General features: G+C 43.8%; 1 long non-coding RNA gene across 2 annotated transcripts in view; it reads right to left on the reverse strand.

The window, feature by feature from the left end:
* Positions 1 to 202: 202 nt before the first annotated feature.
* The window catches only part of LOC139051705 (uncharacterized), a 95,491-nt gene continuing 74,024 nt past the window's right edge, over positions 203 to 21,669 (reverse strand). For both annotated transcript variants that reach the window (XR_011509503.1, XR_011509504.1), the window contains one exon: positions 203 to 343. This is a non-coding gene — a long non-coding RNA (uncharacterized lncRNA). The remainder of the gene's footprint in view (positions 344 to 21,669) is intronic.

Here is a 21,669-nt window from a genome sequence, read left to right on the forward strand (position 1 = left end):
TGGAATGCAGATAATATGCATGTACACCTGTTCCTTTTCATCTGCATTTATGCATTACCGTTAGTAGATTAATAAAGCTCCTGAACCAGCTGTACTTTCATATATGTTGCATAAACAGAAAGAATTTATATAGTGCTGAATCATGCAGTGCAAAAAATAAAACAAATGCACCGGCAATGCATTAACCGTTTTTATTGCTCGATATAATACATGAATTCCTTAAATTCTTGTCTTATGCTATTATGGAAACAGATTAAATATTTACACTACTCCTCGGCAAGCATGGTCGCCAGGCTGGCCTTGACCTTTGTGTCATTAGTCCCAAAGGTGCTGCAGGTGTATGCTGCAAATAAGTACATGCAGCAATATGAGGCAAAAATAACAGATGTGTATTCTTTGTATGTTCATTAAGCAGCTGAATATATTTACTCAAACCATCTAAGTCAATACTTAATGCGGTTTAACTATGACTAATGGCTGCTTGTCAATACAAATCAGTACCTTTATGCAATGTTCTATTGCATGGTATGGTGAACAATTAAACAGTCACAACTGCTGCTCGTGTCAGCAACAGTATGTTCCCTTTTATGACAAGTTCATATATGATGCATTAATGTACTTATCCCAAATGGTCCCTATATTTATTGCGGAAACGTTACCCAGTTGGGCTGTCTGTACAGTTTTTTTGGCTGGTAGTTAAGTATGCCCGTGCAGAGGGATGTTTTCAGAAGACGTGACTGGAATATTCCCAGTATCATGCCTAAGATTGTAATTTATTTTGATTAGTACACATTGAAATGTATTTCTCATACTTTTAAATGAATGGGTCATTGGCCATAACTTCAACAGATGGCAGACGGGTTGATTGTATTGATATGGTACCTTCATTTCTTGCAGGTAATGAGGCCTCTTGGGCATGCTAACAGGTTTCCAAGTTAGGTATACCACATGAGCACCCGAAATACCACACGAGCACTATGTGTAATGGCACGACAGATATGCACCTCCTAGGAAACAGAACTGATAGTATAGTTCGAATGAATTCTATCACAGTAAATTATTTAAGGTGCTTTGAAAGATGAAAATTTTTTCTAGGCTATCGAGGTTCAGGACGTTTAGTTAACGCAAAAAAAAACATATTGAGTAAGAAATGCCTTGTCAGTCTGCTTGACTTTTTTTTTTCAATAAATAGAACCAATTTCCTTCAATTTCTATGAAGAGAAACGTTTTAAAAATATATTTAACACAGAGACTTTCTGGAAACTTTGACATGTAACAAGACAGCATACCTATGTGGCCAATTTAAAGTTTCCCGATCTTTTTCCAAGCCTTTCTTGGCTGTTTTCATGAAACTTTTCTGGCAATCTATGACGCCTGCAGCTTAAGTGCAATAAAAAATACTATGGTTTAATAATTGCCAAGTAGTGCCAGTCCATAATATTTAGATAAAATGAATAACACGTCAGTCACTTAACATGTAGTATTAGATGCAACTGACTTGAATCCCTTGTTTAATAAAGCTGACAAGGGCTTCGGCAAGTTCGTAATTGATGGCCACACGAGTACAGCACAGAAGACAGAGACACGCGTAAAACAAATGCAACAATGTGAGGGAAAACTATACAATGAGTTATTTTTACGGTTCAATAGTAGTTTTCTATATAATTTGCTCTCATCACTTATACCTCTAGTTAACTTTGTTTACCTATGACTAAAGACTACATGGCAATATTAATCAGTACCATTATGATGTTTCGTTATATTACAGTATGATAAGCAGTTAGACAACCATAATGGTCGCCGGTGTTAGCAACGGTACGTTTCGTTTCAAGACAGGTACATGTGACACACAGTGTACTCATAAAAATGAAAGAAATGTGAGAATCCCAAACGATTCCTATAACAATAATTGTTGAAACAAAGATACCCTGCTGGATTGTGCACATTTTTCAGGTGTTAATGCAATGTGCCCGTGCCGATCGAACATGCTCAGCATACTGACTGCAGTTTTGAACAATCACGTTAACATTTGCAATTTATTTCCGCTTAGAACAGTCTGCATTGTCTCTTTTTTCATACTTCGAGATGAATACATGTGCCACACTTTCAGTAGAATGCACATGAATGGGGGCGTACTGATCAGGTTACTTATCAACTAAAACATGTTACGATCTCTTAGGTGTGTTAATAAGGGTAGAACAAATGCAATGTCCACTGAATTATTTGAATAATCTGTGCGTTATCTACTAAGAAAATACCACCAAATTGATAATCTGGCTCTTTTTTCATTTGTACAGCGCATATAGTATGCAGTCTGTCCAAGACGACGGCACTACATGCAACAGTAATGAAAACCGGAACACTTATTGCGCACGACAAGGGCTTCATACCGTGCACGACTGGCACAATGCGAATCTGCGCCAGCAGCTGCCTAGAGATTAAGAGCACGTAAACTGCATAACCCCGAAGCATCGAAAGGCGCTTAACGCTTTTCATATAGCTCGAAAGATAACTTCTGCTGCTAAACTGTTTAAAAAAGAGACATAAAACAAATCTTCCAACTACCGTCAAACGCAATGCCTTCAGTCTGAAACGTGTAAAGGTGCTTCCCGGAGCGACTAATTTATTGTGCTCCAATTTTTGCGGCTAAGTTGCGAAGCTGCGAGTGACTGAGCTTATCGCAGGTTTCATGCTCCAAAAGCGTTTGTGGTTGCATATAAATAGATTGGGTGAATCTAGAGATTTTCGCTTGACATTTCTTCAAGTCTCGTGTTTTGCTTGCGGTAACTTCCCAAAATTATTTAGATTGGTTGCCAGAAACCTTAAAAATACTGCTACCTTTAAACAATGCGAAAACGGCAGTGCACACACTGCTGATGCATGCCCCGCAAACACGGCCTTTCATCCGAGTACGTTAGCAGTTATTTAACTATACGTGTCTGTCAGAACGTTCTTGATGCTAACACAATTTCGAGATATATACGTAAAGCGTGTCACGAGAATTTCACTACACATGCGGCGCAGCATTCATCGCGGCCGGATCAAGCGCCACGAAATGAGATCTACCACACTGGCTGCCCAACATACACAATCCGCTTAGTGGTAGCTCAATATCAAGTTAAAACATGGTGTAGCTTCCTTCTTTACGCACCTAAACTAATATGCGAAAATCAACAAGCCCGAGCGATCGCTCGCCGTAAAACATTCCGTATAGTAGAAGCGAGAACAAGAGCGCGTTATGAAACCATGTCAACGACAAACCGACACTATACCCGAGTCGCCTGCGCTACATGCAGCCGCTTCGCGCTACGAAATGCGCTCACATAATCATGAGCTATTGACGTAAAACATCTTTGCTAAAGCTTACCGTTCAGTGTAGTTGACGTGTGATGCCACAAAGATGACACGCATACACAGACACCAACGTTCAGGCGGACACCGCACACCGGTACAACTGTTTACGTGCCCGGCGCGCTCGTTGAGATGGCGCACCACCGCGCATGCGCAAGATCTCCGAGCATGAGCAGGAGCTCCGCGCGCGATGGCGCGCGCGCTCGGAGGAGTCTGAGCGCCTTTTCCTCCTTCATTTTTTTTTTCGCTCTCTCTCTGCGCGCCATGCGCGCCGGAACGGGTGGCTTATTCATCTTTATCACCATTATTCATCTTTTTCCGTGGACGAAGGAAATGCGCTGGCAGGTTGTATGACAAACGCTGTGGGCTATCGTATGAGACTGGAACGCTAACTTGAATGCGCTGTTTGTAAAAGCCATTACAGGGCCCTTCAAACGTTTCAGACGCATTATTGCCAGCGTCGATTAGTAATACAGCGTACTTGTAGCATATCTTCCAGCGTACCACCAAATGTGATGCCCGCACGTATGTTAGTGCTAATTTTCTGTTCCGGTGATAGGTCAAAGCAGTCAGTACAGCATTGAGGTACTCATATGCGTGGCTGCTCAGGCATACCGCCGGCGAGTCATAACAACTATTAGTCATAACAACTATTATAACAATTGGATCGGCGTTTTGCTTTCTTTATTCTACTGCCGCAAAAGTGATGCGACAACTGTGAAGACTGTCTTGGGATTGCCGAGACCGACTACGTAGATCATATCATGTGGTCAACAAATGCGGAGGTATACACTATGTGTATACTAATGTCTACAAATAGGCTCTACAGCAATCTCAGCAGTATACAACTTCAGTGGCTTATATCAAACGCAGCTACGTATTATCCACCGGTACCTGCGCTTGGTTACAGCGTACACGGGTTGGGCCCAGATTAACGATGTTTGTCTATTGTTAATCTATAGACATGCAATACCACGACAACTCAGAGGCAGACCAGGTGGTGAATTCACCACCTGGTCTGCCGGCTTTCGCGACTTATTCACCACCTTTGCCACATCATCACCATCTGACCTTCACCAGCTGGTCTCGCGAAGAGTACGTCCGGGAAGCAGCCAGGTTTAGGGCCTTCGGGTGCCTGGAAGACCTTTGTGACTCGGACGTTGCCTGTTCCGCCGCGATCCTCGTTCGGTGCAGCTGCACCGAATGACGACTAGCAGTCTGCACGGTTTGCCCGCCGCGCCGGGGTTGCGCGCGGTGCCGGTCGCGCATGAACCAGTGCCATATCATCGCCTTCGCAGAGGGCGGGGAGTATGGGAACTCGGCATTACATATTATCGACTTTCTTATATAGACATTCAATACACCAGGAGAGAAAAAGAAATAGAAACCTTAGCCGACTATTATTATTAACTGTCTAATATAGAGAGTCTATAGACAGAGTATGGACAAAAATAAATAGAGACTGTATCGGCTTTCGTCTATAGGTAGTCCATATAGAGGGGAAGCAGACAAAAAGAAACAAACACTTTACGGAATTTTTTCTATAGACCGTCTATAGACTGCGCGTAGACAAAAAGAAATAAAAACCTTATTGACTTTCGTCTATAGAAAGTCTATAGACAGAGCATATGGACAAAAATAGACAGAGACATGTACCCACTTTCGTCTATAGGTAGTCCATAGAGGGGAAGTAGACAGAAAAGAAACAAACACCTTATCGACTTTTTCCTATAGACCGTCCATAATCTACGAGTAGACGAAAACAAATAGAAACCTTATCGACTTTCGTCTTTAGAAAGTCTGTAGACAAAGTATGGACAAAAATAGATAGAGACTGTACCCAGTTTCGTCTATAGGTAGTCCATAGAGGAGAAGGATACAAAAAAAACACTTTATCGACTTTTTTCTATAGACTGTCTATAGACTGCGAGTAGACAAAAAGAAATAGAAACCTTATCGACTTTCGTCTATAGAAAGTCTTTAGACAAAGTATACCCGCCTTGGTTGCTCAGTGGCTATGGTGTTAGGCTGCTGAGCACGAGGTCGCGGGATCGAATCCCGGCCACGGCGGCCGCATTTCGATAGGGGCGAAATGCGAAAACACCGGTGTACTTAGATTTAGGTGCACGTTAAAGAACCCCAGGTGGTCGAAATTTCCGGAATCCTCCACTACGGCGTGCCTCATAATCAGAAAGTGGTTTTGGCACGTAAAACCCCATAATTTAATTTAATTTTATAGACAAAGTATGGACAAAAATAGATAGAGACCGTAATGAACTTTCGTCTATAGGTAGTCCATAGAGGGGAAGGATACAATAAAGAAACAAACTCCTTATCGACTTTTTTCTATAAACTGTCTATAGACTGCGAGTAGACAAAAGAAATAGAAACCTTATCGACTTTCGTCTATAGAAAGTATATAGACAAAGTATGGACAAAAATAGATAGAAGCTGTATCGACTTTCGTCTATAGGTAGTCCATAGAGGGGAAGTAGGCAAAAAAGAGCAAACACCTTATCGACTTTTTTCTATAGACCGTCTATAGACTGCGTATAGACAAAAAGAAATAGAAACTTTATCGACTTTCGTCTATAGACAGTCTACAGACTTTGTATCAACAAAAGTCCAAATCTATAGAAAGGAAAGGTCGTCTATAAGAAGTCTATAGACTTTCTATAGACAGTCTAAAGTCATTTTTGTAAGGGTAGTGCCGTCGAGACAAAATACAGGACGGCAGTACTAACTGCACAGGCGCGTTCACAGCGAAGCTATGTACCTTTGGCCCGAAATGCATTTGTCGTGTCAGGGGGCAAAAATGCCGGCCGATCCAGGAGGTTGCGGAGTATCGGACTGTCATGCGGCGGAGGTGAAGCAGGCTTCGAGTGCTCCGCCACTGATAATAATAATAATAACAATAACAATAATAATAATAATAATAATAATAATGAATATGCATTGTTTTCCGTCGATGGGTATGCTGGAATCGCACATGGCTTCACGCGCAGAAGGCATTGCCATATATGCAGAGGAGGAAATGTATGTATACTACCATACAACCTTGACTCGTAAGAGGAGAGGGGCACCGACTGTGGAGTTGTGTGTGCTGTACAAACGAAAGACGGAATTATGATATCCACTGTCTATATATATTCAGGCACACCCAACTGTGGTATTAAGAAGTTCATGACCATGCACTTTGCATTGGTTAGCCGCGATGACACTACCCTTGTGATCACCATTGGAGGCTTCAATGTGGGCATTTCAAAACCAGAAAAGAAATGGTTCACTGAGATTGTGCAGCAAGACTTTGGTTTGAAGTGCTAGACCAATCGAAGTAACTCAATTAAGTAGCAACGGTCGTGCATAGATTCTACTTTGGCCAAGATTCTGTCCAAGGTTGTAACCGGGCCAACCCGCATATATCACAGTAACCACAAGGCTATCGTCAGTACCATTACCAAATGGTGAAAATAAATACATGACGACTTGTCTAATCCTGTCTGATGTGCTACAGCTTAACTGGTCATCCATCTCCACAGAGTGGAATGGCTCCTAATATATATTTTTTTCTTTGTGCGTTGGTTTCGCTTTCAGAAAGTGATAATGGTATAAAGCCAGTGCCATTCAATCTTGCCTCTGTGGATATAAATAACATTCAAGTAAACTCTATATCCGCGCCGTGCTTGCTTAGTGTGTGTGGTGTTGGACTGCTAACCCTTACAAAAATGACTTTAGACTGTTTATAGAAAGTCTATAGACTTTTTATAGACAACCTTGCCTTTTTATAGATTCTATAGAATCTATGGATTTGGACTTTTGTTGATACAAAGTCTATAGACTGTCTATAGACAAAAGTCGATAAAGTTTCTATTTCTTTTTGTCTATGCGCAGTCTATAGACAGTGTATAGAAAAAAGTCGATATGGTGTTCGTTTCTTTTTTGTCTGCTTTCCCACAACAGACACATATAGACAAAAGTCGATACTGCCTCTATTTATTTTTCTCTATCATTTGTCTATAGAATTTCTATAGACAAAAGTCGATGACATTTTTATTTCGTTTTATCTATTCGCAGTCTATAGACAGTCTATAGAAACAAGTTGATACGGTGTTCCTTCCTTTTTTTTCTACTTCCTCTCTATACACTACATATAGACGAAAGTCTATACAGCCTCTATTTATTTTTTCCTGTTATTTGTCTATATATAGACTTTCTATAGACGAATGTCGATAAGAATTCTATTTCTTTTTGTCTACTCGAAGTCTATAGACAGTCTATAGAAAAAAGTCGATACAGTCTCTCTTTATTGTTGTTCATTCTTCGTCTTTAGACTGTCTATAGACGAGAGTCAATAAGGTGTATATTTCTTCGTGTCTATTCCCACTCTACGTAGTTCTTCAAACATGCACATGCACAGACACAGACACACACGCACACGCATACACATAACACATACATACACACATACATACACACATACATACACACATACATACACACATACCCATACATACACACATACATACACACATACACATACATACACACATACGTACACACATACACACACATACACACGCACACACATACACACACACACATACACACACATACACACACACTCATACACACACACACATTATATATTGCTGCGCGAGCTGCTCGAGTCACATTCCTTATTACGTGCTTATTCTACCAAGCACAAATTTACTAATGCATGTCATCCGCAGACCAATGGTCTTACGGAGCGGCTTCATCGAATAATAACAGACATGCTCTTCATATATGTTTCTGATGACCATCGTGACTGGGATACTGCTCGCCCGTTTGTCATATTAGCGTACAATTCATCACGCCACGACACTGCACGTTACTCGCCGTTTTATTTGTTGTGCGGCCGAGATTCAGTATTGCTTTTTAATACAATACTGTCTACCCCTTGTTAAGAATGGCGAGCTGCAAGGCAAGATTGCCACCCAGTTACGACTGCGGGACACGACGCGCATCCCCCACTGTTAAGAATGGCGAGCTGCAAGGCAAGATTGCCACCCAGTTACGACTGGGGGACACGACGCGCATCCCCCATTCACCGTCGCTGCAGCTAGGAGGCGTTCGAAGAAACGGCCTTTGTGCTGAAAACCACCTCCTTCCACCAGCCCCATCGACATTGTGACGGAACGAGTTCGGTGTGCGAACAATGGTTCCGGAGTTCTCCAGCGCGGAGCTGATCTGATACGCATGAACAAGCTGCCGCGGGAAAGCCGTATTTTGGTGCTTCCCATGCCTCGGCCAGCCGCAGGACAACGAGCTACCCATGATTGGCACCGAAACTTGCCGGAACGGCACCCCTCCAACGCCGTCGTTTGGGCATCGGAATGTGTGTGCCTTTGTGTACGTAAACTGTTCTGCGGAGCGGCAGCAAGTTGGCGATGAGTGAACGAACAGTCGCCGCCTCGTATGGCCGGCGGACCGAGTGTATAAAAACTGTTGTTGTGCGAATGCTGGTTACACTTCTCTTGAGCAGTCATGTTAGACTGATTCACTTCTCTCATGCAGTCATGTTGGACTGACACTGTTCTTTTTCAAGTAGTCATGTTAGACTGATTTAATTTCTGTAAATAAACCCATATTCCTCGTTCTCGATGAGAAGCAGTTCTTCACTTCATCGACGTCCTCAGCGTAAATAAGTTGGACGACGGCATGGGCCAGCTACCTTCGAATTCATGTCGTACTCCAATCTTGGCAAAGGACCACGAACGATGGGATTGAGCCCCCAATCCTGACACCCTCAAGAGTCCGTGTCTTAGTATACAAGCGATGTCATTGCTCGAGCCCAAGAAACACGCCAAGTTGCTCACCGTCGCCTTTGTGCTTCTCAGAACAAGAGTAAAAGCATTTGCGACAGTAGTCACCGGGACGCCGATTATATTCTCGGGGATCTTGTACCTCTTCGATCTCCCACCCGCCATTTCGGTGTCTCGGAAGAACTGATATCCCGCTACTCCGGCGCTTACCGGCTCCTCTGTCAGGTAACCTACGTAACCTACGATATGTCTCCGGTCACACCTACTACTCGCTTCATCCAGACTTCCCATGACGTCGTTCAGGTCAGCCGCCTAAAACGCTACCAGTCCTTTTCTGCCTCAAAAGCAGCGGGACGGTGCTTCCACGCCAAGTGGAAATATGTTACGCAGCTCTGCACAAAGCTGAGGAACACGAGCACGAGCTTAGGTCTGAAGAAGTGAACGGTTTAATGACTAGCCTGCTTTGTCGATTACTGTAAAAAACTGTACATTCTGTAAATAAAAAAAAATATGTGGTATTACGTGACAAGACCATGATCTGATTGTGAGGCATGGCGTAGTAGGGGAATCTGGAAAATTTAGACCACCTGGGCATCCTTAACGTACACCTAAATCTAAGTACACGTGTGTCTTCGCATTTCGCCCCCATCGAACTGCGGCCGCCACAATGTATATGCGCTACGCGTCTTGCTTCTTCTCTACAAATACAAGTTTAGACTAATACAAAAGTATTAGTCTAAACCTAACTTAACGGGAAGCTTTAGCTCCTACCTAGGAAATCATCACTCCTTTCTTCTTACGACCACTGCACCGCAATTCATGAGTTATGTTGAAGTTAAAAGAAACAGTTAAAATTAGATTTCAGAAACCCAATTTTTATTTAGCTTCCAGTTTTCTAAATTCAAACAAATTGCGAAATCTCAAGAAACCAAACTAAAGATGATGTCGGAATTCGCTAAGCTGCACCTAATATTTCATTTAATGCAGACAAAAATGATATATCATATGCCACCCTGAAATACACCACCAACTCCTGAATATAGTATTCGCAAAATCTTAACAGGCATTGTAACTTCACATAAGTTATAAATTCATACATCGAATTTGTCCGATTGAAATGCTTCAAGGGATGCAGTTTAGAGGGATGCGATATCAGTTTTCATCCGCACTAACGGATTTGTAAATTTCGTACTTCTTTTTCAAATTTGCCGATTTCCGATAATTCTTGTCAGTAATGCCATGGCCTAGATCAAAATTATTATTGCAGCGATCACTGTGATCTAACGTTCTCTCTTGAATGCAACCATTCTCTTTCATATCGGTTGAGCGATTTTCTCATAAAATCATTTATGCGTTTTACATGCATTTGAGCAGCCGGCATCGAAGAAGGGCCCGAGCTAAAGCTTCCTCTTATTGAATCACACTGGTTCTTAGAAAACACAAGAAAAATAATGCTGACTATACCGAAGCCCGCGGCCGCAGTTGTGCACAAATAAACAGAAAAACAACAAAGAAAGGGAACCCAATGCAAGCTTTGCGGGAGCTGTTATCTCGGCCAGACATCTCACCCGGAATGTCGACGAGCTGTCTGGCAAGGTGTCTAGAAAATCGTGGATTCATTGCAAGTCGAGCAAGTAGCAGGTTGTCTTCAAGATAACGCTGATACATAAGCGCGCTCGTTTCCAAGTGCCGAGGGGAAGCAACAGTCTCAGGGTGTGCTTCTTTTTATTGTGTTTTCTTTAGTTGTGCGTCATTGCATACGTCACGGCGCGAATTTCAAACCTTTAAGGTTGATACGCCACGTGGTGGCGAAAAAAGAAACTAAACGCATGTCCAGAATTCCTGGGTATGCGGCACAACCCCAATCCCAACCGCAACCTTACCTTCAGCCTCAGGTGGTAACTCCGCCTGCACCAACGCCAGAACCAAACATGCTACGCGATTCTGTGGCTCAACGCGCTTCCGGAGTGCTCACAAAAACACCTAGCACGGTTTCATCGTGCATGGAACCGCAAAAACAAACGTGATGGCCAAAGCGCCAATCGTAATCTGGCAGTGGAATTGCAGGGGCTTCCGCCGTAAACGCAGGTCTCTGGAATACACGCTTCAAAATCACCAAACCAAACCTGACATAGTTGCCCTTCAAGAAACTGGGATAGCGGCAAAATTATCAGGTTTTGCGGCTTACAACGAAATTACCGCTCCAGATATCTCTCCGGCCACGGCGACCATGGTGAACAGAAATCTGACCGCCAACCAAATAAACCTTGAATTCCCGGCGGTGTCATACACCTTTGTTGAAATCCTGCCAAAACGACGATCGGACCAAACGCTCTACATTCTGAATGTTTATAGCCCCCCTAGAGATAAAAGCCTAGCAGTAGCTACACTAATAGGCAAAGCATATAAAGCTGCAAAGCATGCACAACTCGTGCTGCTGGGAGATTTTAACGCGCACCATTCGGCCTGGGGCTACCAAAAATGTCAAAAGAAGGGCACTAAACTCTGGGAGACCGCTCAAGACCTTGGTTTTACTCTTCTTGTTGACCCTGAAAGACCAACCCGCATAGGCAATAGCGTGAGACAAAACACCTCGCCTGATCTGACCTTCACCAGGAACATAGACAATGCCACCTGGGAGAATACCGAACTAAACGTTGATAGCGACCATTACATTCTTTCCATTACGGTATCCTCCAGAGGCTACAAGCGAAATAAGGTGAAAATTAGGCACACTAGATGGGACGCTTTCCGGTATGTTCGCAATAGACGCGAACCCGCAACCATTACAAACCTTGAAGAATGGATATCCACTCTTCTCAAAGACGCAGCTAACTCGACCACGGAGGTAGACCAGGAGGAGGACGGCCCGGCTGCAGATGCTAAATTGGTCCACCTGTGGTCTGCGCAGCAGAGTTTGCAGAAGCGCTGGCTCACGCAGAAACACAACCGTGGCCTACGCAGATGCATCGCGCAACTGGAACGGGATATCGAGAAATACTCACGAAAGCTCAGTCAGGAACACTGGCACCAGCTATGCGACCGCCTTAATGGCCAGCTAGGGTGCAAAAACACCTGGTTCCTGCTTAAACACCTACTTGACCCCAGTCAGACTAAAACAGCATAACAAAAGAACCTTCAGAGGATCATACACTCTTTCCCGGGAGATAATGATGCCCTTTTTGAAGCTCTAAAAAACCGCTACTTTAATACAAGCACCGATATTTCTCTACCCGTAGCTTATACCGGAAAGGAAACAGAGAACTAGACAGCTAAATTATGGAATCTGAAGTACGTGCTGTCCTAAACAACATCAAAACAACAGCGGCGGCTGGCGAGGACCGCATCACGAATAAACTGCTACGGAACCTAGACGATCAGTCGGTTACTGAAATTACCAATCTTTTCAACATCCACTGGAAAGAGGGAACTATACCCACCAGCTGGAAACATGCAAACGTAATTTACATACCCAAACCAGGGAAGAAGCTGGAGCTAGAGAATTTCCGCCCTATCTCCTTAACCTCTTGCCTGGGGAAGGTTATGGAACACGTCATTCTTAACAGGCTAAACGAGTACACTGAAAGCAATGGGCTGCTGCCCCATACGTTGATAGGCTTCAGATCAAATCTGTCCACTCAAGACATTATGTGGCAAATTCAGCAAGATATCCTACATCCGGGCCCTATAAGAGCCACCCGTACAATTCTAGGGCTGGACGTGAGTAAAGCGTTCGACAATGTGTCACATGCTTCAATACTTACAAATCTAGCCCAAATGAATGTCGGGAAGCGCACTTATAGCTATATTACAAGCTTTCTCAAGGATCGCACTGCAGAAATACATTTTGGAGACATTAAAAGCGGACAATTTCAATTAGGTACAAGGGGCACCCCTCAGGGTGCGGTCCTCTCCCCCTTCCTTTTCAATGTGACCATGCGAAACCTGCCTTCATTACTGGAAAAAAATCCCGCATATCAAACACTCCATCTATGCCGATGATATCACCATCTGGACAAATAGCGGTTCCGATGGAGAAATCACGGAAGCATTACAAGCGGCCGCGGATACCGTACAAAATTGTGTGCGACAGAATGGTCTAGCGTGCTCGCCGACAAAATCGGAGCTTCTCGTCATCCGTGATAAATAAACCAAACACGCCACCGAAAGGGACGCCACCTCCCCTATACGAGTCAGTATGGAAGACGGCCCAGTTCCGCCCGTACTGACTATAAGAGTCCTGGGCATGTTAATTCAACATAACACCCATAATTCTGAGGCGATTGTCCGATTACGGACGACAGCCCCCCAAATATGTGGGCTAATCAGACGAGTAGCCACACGACACCGCCGTATGAAGGAGGCTGATATCTGCCATTTGACGCAGGCTTTCCTGATCAGTCGCGTCGTGTATTCCTTCCCTTACTACCACCTACGCCTTTCTGACAAGGAAAAGGTTAACAGCGTCATTCGCACAGCTCATAAAGCTGCCCTTGGTCTCCCGAGGTATGCGAACACTGAAAGATTACTTGAGCTAGGTATATACAATACCTTAGACGAACTCGTGGAGGTCCATAAAACAGCCCAACGTGAACGACTCTCTCGCACCGAAACTGGCAGGGCTATTCTAAGTAAACTCGGGCTGAATCCCGTTACGAATTCAGCAGGAACAACATTACTCGGTGCGGTCAAAAGCCATTTGGTTATAAAACCATTACCCAAGAACATGCTCTCTGGGAGACACGACAAGAGGCGGTCTGCCAGAGCCAAGGCCCTTCAAGAAAGGTACCAATGCAACCATCACACCCCTTATGTCGATGCAGCAAAGCAAAATCACCAAACTTACGTAGTGAGCGTCGTGACCGGAGAGGTCGCGAAGTATCCTCAACGCCGCGACCATAAAAACAGCGTCCACCGTGGAAGCGGAAGATACTGTCATTGCTTTGGCCATCATGAATCCCTTTGTGCAAAATATCATAAGCGACTCCAGAAGGGCAATAGTCAACTTTTCGAGAGGCAGCATAGGCGTCTGTGCAGCGCGAGTCCTACGGGACTTTAATAGAAAACACTGTTGAACTTGTATGGGTCCCTTCCCAATCGGAAAATCAAGGGAATGAGGAGGCGCACTGGGTAGCCCGAGGTCTAATCAACCGGGAGATGTGCCCCTCAGTGTCGGATCCCATGGATGAGGCACCGACGACATACCACGAAATACCAAACTATTACGAGCAAAAAATGCGAATCTACCCGCCTCCAAACGCAAGCCTCACGCGAGCGTAAGCCTCGATCCTGCGTCGAATCCAAACTAAATCGTTCCCCAGCCCACATTGGCTAGCCATCATTATCAACGGGCAATGGAACCCAATATGTCAAAATTGCACAAATCAAACATTGGCTATCCAAAATCACATTCTTTGGGGTGCGAGGGCTTACCCCCTCCCAGGTCGCTCCTGCCAGCTCCCTCACAACAGACGTGGGAAGAGCTCGGCAGCGGTGGCGGTGGCACGTTGCTGCACAAGAGTGCTCAAACAACTGTTTTGAATTTTGCAGTTCCTTCGCTGCTGTCCGTCTGCAAGAAGAATTTCCGTATCAAGCGCGATCTGCATTCTGCTGGCTTCGTTGACGCACCGTGTGTGGCTGACTACGTGCTGTCATCACGTGAAGATACGCCCCCTTCCTTCTGGATATAAAGCTGCGCAAGTCGTCGAGAGCCTTCACACATCGGCAGCGGTGGCGGTGGCACGTTGCTGCACAAGAGTGCTCAAACAACTGTTTTGAATTTTGCAGGTTAGTTGTCTTTTCTTACTGTTGTTAAGCTGCCAGTGCATGCTGCCGCCACTGCTGCCACTGCTGCCCATGGTCTAGTGTCTTGCTTGCAATGTCATCTGAAAATTTTGATCCTTGTTCTGCATGCTACGAAGACATTATAGATGGTGAAGAATTTATGACTTGTGCAGATTGCTGTCAAAGGTTTGATATGGGGAAGTGTGCAGGGGTTGGGGAGCGGAGTTTTAAAGCAAAAAATGCCGAATTAAGAAAAGTCTTGAAATGCTTGACATGTCGGTCTTCGGCGTCTCGCAGTCAGGATAGCAGCAGTGATGCATCTTCTGCTGTCCTATGCAAACGGCTTGCTGGGATTAGTAAGTCATTGGCAAATCTCACGGCCAAAGTGGATGATCTGACATCTTTGAAGGAAACCGTTTCAAGCATTGAAAAGTCTGTACAACATATGTCTGACACGTATGACAAATTGCTCGAAGTGTCTAATAGGCATGACAAGGAAATCGAGCTCCTGCGTAAGAGAGTTGACAACATTGAGGCAAACCAGGACGGTCAGCAATTTCGAAAACTGCGTCAGGAATTGAACGACCTGAGCCAGTACAGTAGGCGGCAAAACATGGAAATACATGGAATGCCTGTGACAGATGCTGAAGATTTACTGAGCAAAGTAAACAGCCTTGCTGTAAAGCTTGACTTGCCCACACTTGTAGCAAATGACATTGAAGGGCTACACCGCCTTCCATCTCAACCAGACAAGGTGCCTGTGGTTTTGATCCGTTTTGCCAACCGATCCACAAAATCAGACTGGATTTCAAAGCGCAAAAAATGCGAAGATGACATTCGATTCTTCGATAACCTGACGGCTTCTAGCAGGAATTTACTGTGGCTCGCTAAAATGAAGGCTAAGGAAATGAAGTACGCTTTCGTCTGGTCAAAGGAAGGAAAGATCTACGCTCGAAAGCAACCTGGTGCACGAGCCATCAGGATCGCTTGTGAGGAGGACATTGATAAGATGGTTTAATCACTGTTGCTGCGAGACTGCGCAGTACACCTGCTCAAAAATGGCTTATTTTACTGCCGAGTCATTCACCGACTTTCTAAAGGATGGTGCTTACAATCCTCGCAACACACTATCTCTTTACCACTTGAACTGTCAAAGCCTAAAAAATAAATCGGAAGAAGTAGAAGCTGAATTAACTAAACTGAACTTTAATTTTGACCTTATTGCCTTCACTGAAACATGGTTTACCTCAAATGCAGATGTCAGCGAGTTTGCTGGTTACAAGCCCATTTCAGTATTTCGAGATGGAAAGCGTGGTGGTGGTGTATCTTTATATGTGCAAAATTATTTGTGCTTTGAGGTCTTGTCGGATTATTCAATTGTTTGTACTGATTTTGAAACTGTTTGCATTGCTTTTCATAGAGTTACTATTATGGTTGTGTATCGCCCCCCTCAAGGAAATTCTGACAATTTTTTTTCGCTTCATTGATTGTTTTCTGAAGTTTGCTAACCAAAACAACTGGCGTATCATTGTACTAGGTGACTTCAATATTAACTTTTTGGAGGATAACGCTCTGAAGATTAACTTAAATGAAATAATGCTGTCTAATGGTTGTGACAATACTATTAAATTGCCTACTCGCATATCCTTGCACTCTGAAACATAAATTGATTTGTGCTTCACTAATTTCCCACCTCAGAGTTGCATATCCGGTGTTTTTTCTTCTGGAATTAGTGATCACTTACCTTTCTTTTCACTTTTTCCTGATACGACCAAATTGAATAAACGCGTTCACGCTCGTAGAGTTAATGATGAAAAGAGCATCTCCAGATTTTGTCACTTGTTGTCGACAATTAATTGGGTAGATGTATATGGTGAAAATGACTCGTCCCGTGCTTATGATATATTTATTCAGAAGCTGCTTGAATGCTATTACGCTGCGTTCCCAACTCAAACTATAAAAAAACATAGAAAGGCTAGAAAAGAATGGATGACAGGGGCACTTTTGAAACAAATTAAGAAAAGAACAAAATGTTCTCTCGTTTTTTAGAAACGCGATGCCCGGATGATTTAGCTAAGTTTAAGAAGTTTCGAAATAAATTAAACTCAGATCTAAAGAAAGCTAAATCTTTTTTCTATATAAATAAGTTTTCGTCAATCTTACACAATCCTAAATTACTTTGGCAAGGTATTAACGTTATTATAGGGAACAGGCAGAATTGTCTTCCCTCTGAGCTGAAAGTCAATGGGGTGAATTATGCTGGAGTTTCACTTGCCAATATGCTGAATGAACACTTTTTAGTTGCCGGAGCATACCGACCCTCTGCTAGCTGTCATTCAACTCGGTCTGTTGACTCATACTTACCGTCTTGCACTACTGAATCTATATTTTTGTCTCCTACTTCAGTGGATGAAGTTATTTCTATCATTAATTCATTCAGGAACACCTGCTCACCTGGAGATGACGAAGTTGCTGCTTTTCCTATCAAATGTGCTGTAAATATTATTGCTGGCCCTCTCACGCATATTTGTAACAGAATGCTTCTTTCTGGTGTATTCCCTAGCAAATTAAAAGTCGCGCGCGTTACCGTTTTATTCAAAGGAGGCAACAAAAATGACCCAAATAATTACCGTCCTATTTCGGTATTGCCTCTGTTTTCGAAGTTAGCTGAGCGTATACTCTATAGGCGACTAAACAATTTCTTACAAGCTAAACATCTTATTTGCCCCCAACAGTATGGCTTTCAGGCCGGTAAATCAACAGAATCTGCTCTGTTAGATATTAAAAACTCTATAATTAACAATTTTGAAACTAAGCTTTTTTCTGTTGGAATTTTTCTCGACCTGCGCAAAGCTTTCGATTCTGTGCAACATACAATACTGCTCCACAAATTAAAAACTTACGGGATCCGTGGAGTGGCAAATTCACTATTGGAAAGTTATCTAACTGCACGGATACAGTACACTCAGATTCATGATGTAAAATCCAGTTTTGGTATGATAAAATTCGGTGTCCCTCAGGGTTCAATTCTGGGACCACTTTTATTTATTCTCTGTATTAATGACATTGTAAACATTCCATTAACTCCTAATATCCTGATGTATGCCGACGATACTAATGTCTTTTTTTCCGGCTCCAGTCTCCAAGTACTTGAACACCAATGTAATACCTGGCTTGAGGAGTTAGCGGTTTGGCTCTATGTTAATCAACTTCAATTAAACGTAAACAAAACAAAGTTTATGCTCTTCCATCCAAAAAACAAACCATTAGATCATCACATCAAACTATATTTTAATGACTTAAACATCGAGCAAGTTCATAGTTGCCGGTTCCTTGGAGTGTTTTTTCGTAGCGATTTGGGTTGGAGTGATCATATAAACTACATTAGACTAAAAATGGCCAGATCTATTTATGTTATTTATCGTGTTAGACATCTCCTCCCACTACAAATTAAAAAACAGTTATGTTTTGCCCTTGTTCTGTCTCACCTGGTGTATTGCAACCTAGTGTGGGGTACATGCAACAAAACTGATTCACACAAACTGCTTTCTCTCCAGAAAAGAGCTCTACGTTCATTAAGTTCAAGTTCATCTGTTGAAGCTAATCTTTTCGAAACATTTCATGTTCGCAATTTCTTTCACTTATACAATTTTAGTTTGGCTCTTCACATTTTTTATAAAGTCAAACATGACTTTAACTCTTTTTCTAATACTTATAATTCGAGAAACGTTGCGTATGGTCTACGTTCCGTTGCCCTATCTACTGCAAGACCCAGAACAAATTATGGTAAACAAACAACCGATTATCAAATTATAACATTATGTAATGCCTACCAGTCTCTTACTCAGATTGCTTTAGAAAGTTATAGTGTGTCTGTATTTAAGAAAAAACTGACGATTCTTTTCCCCCCCGGTTAAATTTCAGCTAATTCTGTATACTTAGTTTTCTTTTTTTTTGATTGTGCATATTATGAAATGTTTTGTTTATTGTTAATGGATATTTATTATTGTCTATCATTAACTATTTTCTATTGTGATCATGTTTGCTCATTGTTTTGTTTTTTTCTCTGTGTCCATTCGGCCCCCGTTTCCATGATGTGTGATCGGGGTTTAGGCCTTGTCAGGAGGTATGCTTGGTCTACCTCCTTTAGCCTCACCTCGAGGGCATATTGTATTGTATATAATATGGCCAAATAAACATACTACTACTACTAGAACGCCGGGTGAAAAAGTACAAAAAGCCCTCGTTGCCTGGGCCGAAAGGGTCGCTCCTCGTGAGGGGCAATTCTAGGTCTCGGGCCTGTCAGATCATAACTGAGCAGAGTCTCCATAAAGTTGTTACCACCACCTCCCACTTTTCCATCTTTCCTGTCTCCTCTTCACTTCTTATTACTTCCGTATTTCTTGGCGGCAAGGGTTAACCGTGTGTAATATATCCAATCTTGGGTATATATATTAGGTTATAGCGGCGATGCATGGCTGGCGCGTGCAGGTATTCTTCCAACCTTGTAGCGTCCCCTTGTTGGGCTGGTGGTGGGTGGCCACCATCGCCGCCGAAATTTCCAATGCTCTATGGCAAGCAACTTTCCACCATTACCTGATCGCTCCCTCAAGTAGTAGTAGTAGAAACATTTATTTCGAAGGGAAAGAAGTAGTTGTCAAAGACTTGGACGGCGGATGGAGAACTCATTTCAGAGCCCCTGTGGCCTGTGCTGCTGCCCTTGCCTGCTGTACCAGGCTGCACTGGGTTGTCAGGTCCGAGCTGGACAGAGAGGCTTCCCACTGCTCCTTCGTTTTAAGTGTTCGTAACTGTATGGGTTTGTCCCCCGTGCACCCCCACGTAACATGGAAGGCGGTGGGGTGACCGTCGCACCATGGGCAGGTAGGTCTGTAGCGTTCTCGAAACAGAATGTGATATTTATACAGGTTGGGGAAAGTGTCCGTCTGGAGTTGTCTCCAGTCGCGGGCTTCCTGCGCAGTAAGTTGTCTATGTGGTGGTGGTAGGAACTGACGCATGAGGCGTTGGTAATGGAGCCTAATATTATTAACTGTTGACATTGGTTGAAGTAGTGAGTGGTCGGGGGAGATTGTGTTTTTATCCGCTCGGCTAGTGTAACCTCAATCTAGACCGTCAGCTGTCTCATTCCCTTCCGACCCAGAGTGTGAGGGGGTCCAAGTGATCTGGTGTTTAACGTCAATGTTTGATCCTGGGCTGCTTTGAACAAGCTGGAACAGTCTTTTATGGATTCTGCCTGCTAGGGGGAGCCGACAAGCCGCCTGTGAGTCGATGATAATATGAAGGGACTGGTTGATAGCATTCCCGTGTTGTATGGCGAGTGCTATCGCAGCCACTTCTGCTTCCAGGACGGAGCAGTTTGATATGGTTAGACTTGTGATTTCTTGATAATTGGGTCCCACCACAGTTGCTACCACTGCATGTCCATTGGGAGGTCCGTACAACGCTCCATCTACGTAGACGGCCCTGCCACTTCTTCTCATTGTCCGTCTTATGTAGTTCACTCTTGCTGTTCTTCTGCCTTCGCACGAGTGGGACGACATGTTCTTTGGCATGGGAGCTACGTGCAGGCATGCTCTGTCTCCTGTTGGAATGTTAGTGGTAGATTGTATGACGCGTAAGTCCGCTCGCTGAAGTATTAGTCTACCCGTTTCCGTCTTGAGTAGGCGTTCCCGCTGAGATAGGAGAACTGCTTCTTGGATTTCGTCGAAAGTTATGCGCTCCCAGAGCTTCAAGCTTGTGGTTGGCGGTATATGGTGGGAGGCCTAGTGCATTTTTAACAGCTGTCCTAATGATGGCATCAATTGTGGTTCGTTCTGCTGTAAGGAGTGGGATATATGGAAGGCCGTAGGACAGTCGGCTGATAAGCGCTTGAACCAATTTCATGGTGTCTTGTTCCTTCATGCCTTTACAGGTTCTTGCCACGCGCCGTATCATACGCGATACTTGTGTGGCCGATATTTTGAGTAGTTTGGTGGCGTGTGTGGCCTTGCGGTCAGATTGTAGCCAAATGCCGAGTATTCGGATGAGTGTTACTTCTTGGATGAGTTCTCCTTGAAGTTTAATGTGGATGGGGTCTTGGGTCTTGTAATTGTACCCATTGATGCGAATTACTTGGGATTTCTCCTGAGAGCATTTCAAGCCACACTGGTGTGCTGTTGTTTCAACACAAGTGGCGGCTTGTTAGAGATAGTGCTCCTGCTCCGCGAGGGAGCCTGTCCTTGTCCACACCGTGATGTCGTCGGCATATAAGGTGAACCCTATGTTGGGTATGGCCTATAATGCCCTAGCGACTCTGGTCATGGCGATGTTAAATAGGAGGGGTGATATAATTGATCCCTGCGGTGTGCCTTTGTTAGGCCTAGCCTGTGGGTCAGACCGTGTTTCTCCCATGCCTATGGTGGCCGTTCGGTTTGACAGGAACGTTCGGACGTATTCATATATGCGCTCGCCGCAGTTGATGTTAGATGGCTCCTCGAGTACGGCTTGGTGCGATACGTTATCAAAGACGCCTTTGAGGTCGAGTGCCATGATTAGATGTTCCCCGCCTCTTGGTATGTTGGTCAAGACCTCCTCTCGGATGAGTAGGAAGGCATCTTGTGTGGGTAACCCCGATCTGAAGCCGATCATGGATGGGTGAAAGAAGTTGTTGTCTTCAATGTAAGTTTGGAGGCGTTTCTGTATTACTCTTTCATAGAGTTTGCCCATACATGAT

Source organism: Dermacentor albipictus, unplaced genomic scaffold, assembly GCF_038994185.2.
Source record: "Dermacentor albipictus isolate Rhodes 1998 colony unplaced genomic scaffold, USDA_Dalb.pri_finalv2 scaffold_14, whole genome shotgun sequence".
NCBI lineage: Eukaryota > Metazoa > Arthropoda > Arachnida > Ixodida > Ixodidae > Dermacentor > Dermacentor albipictus.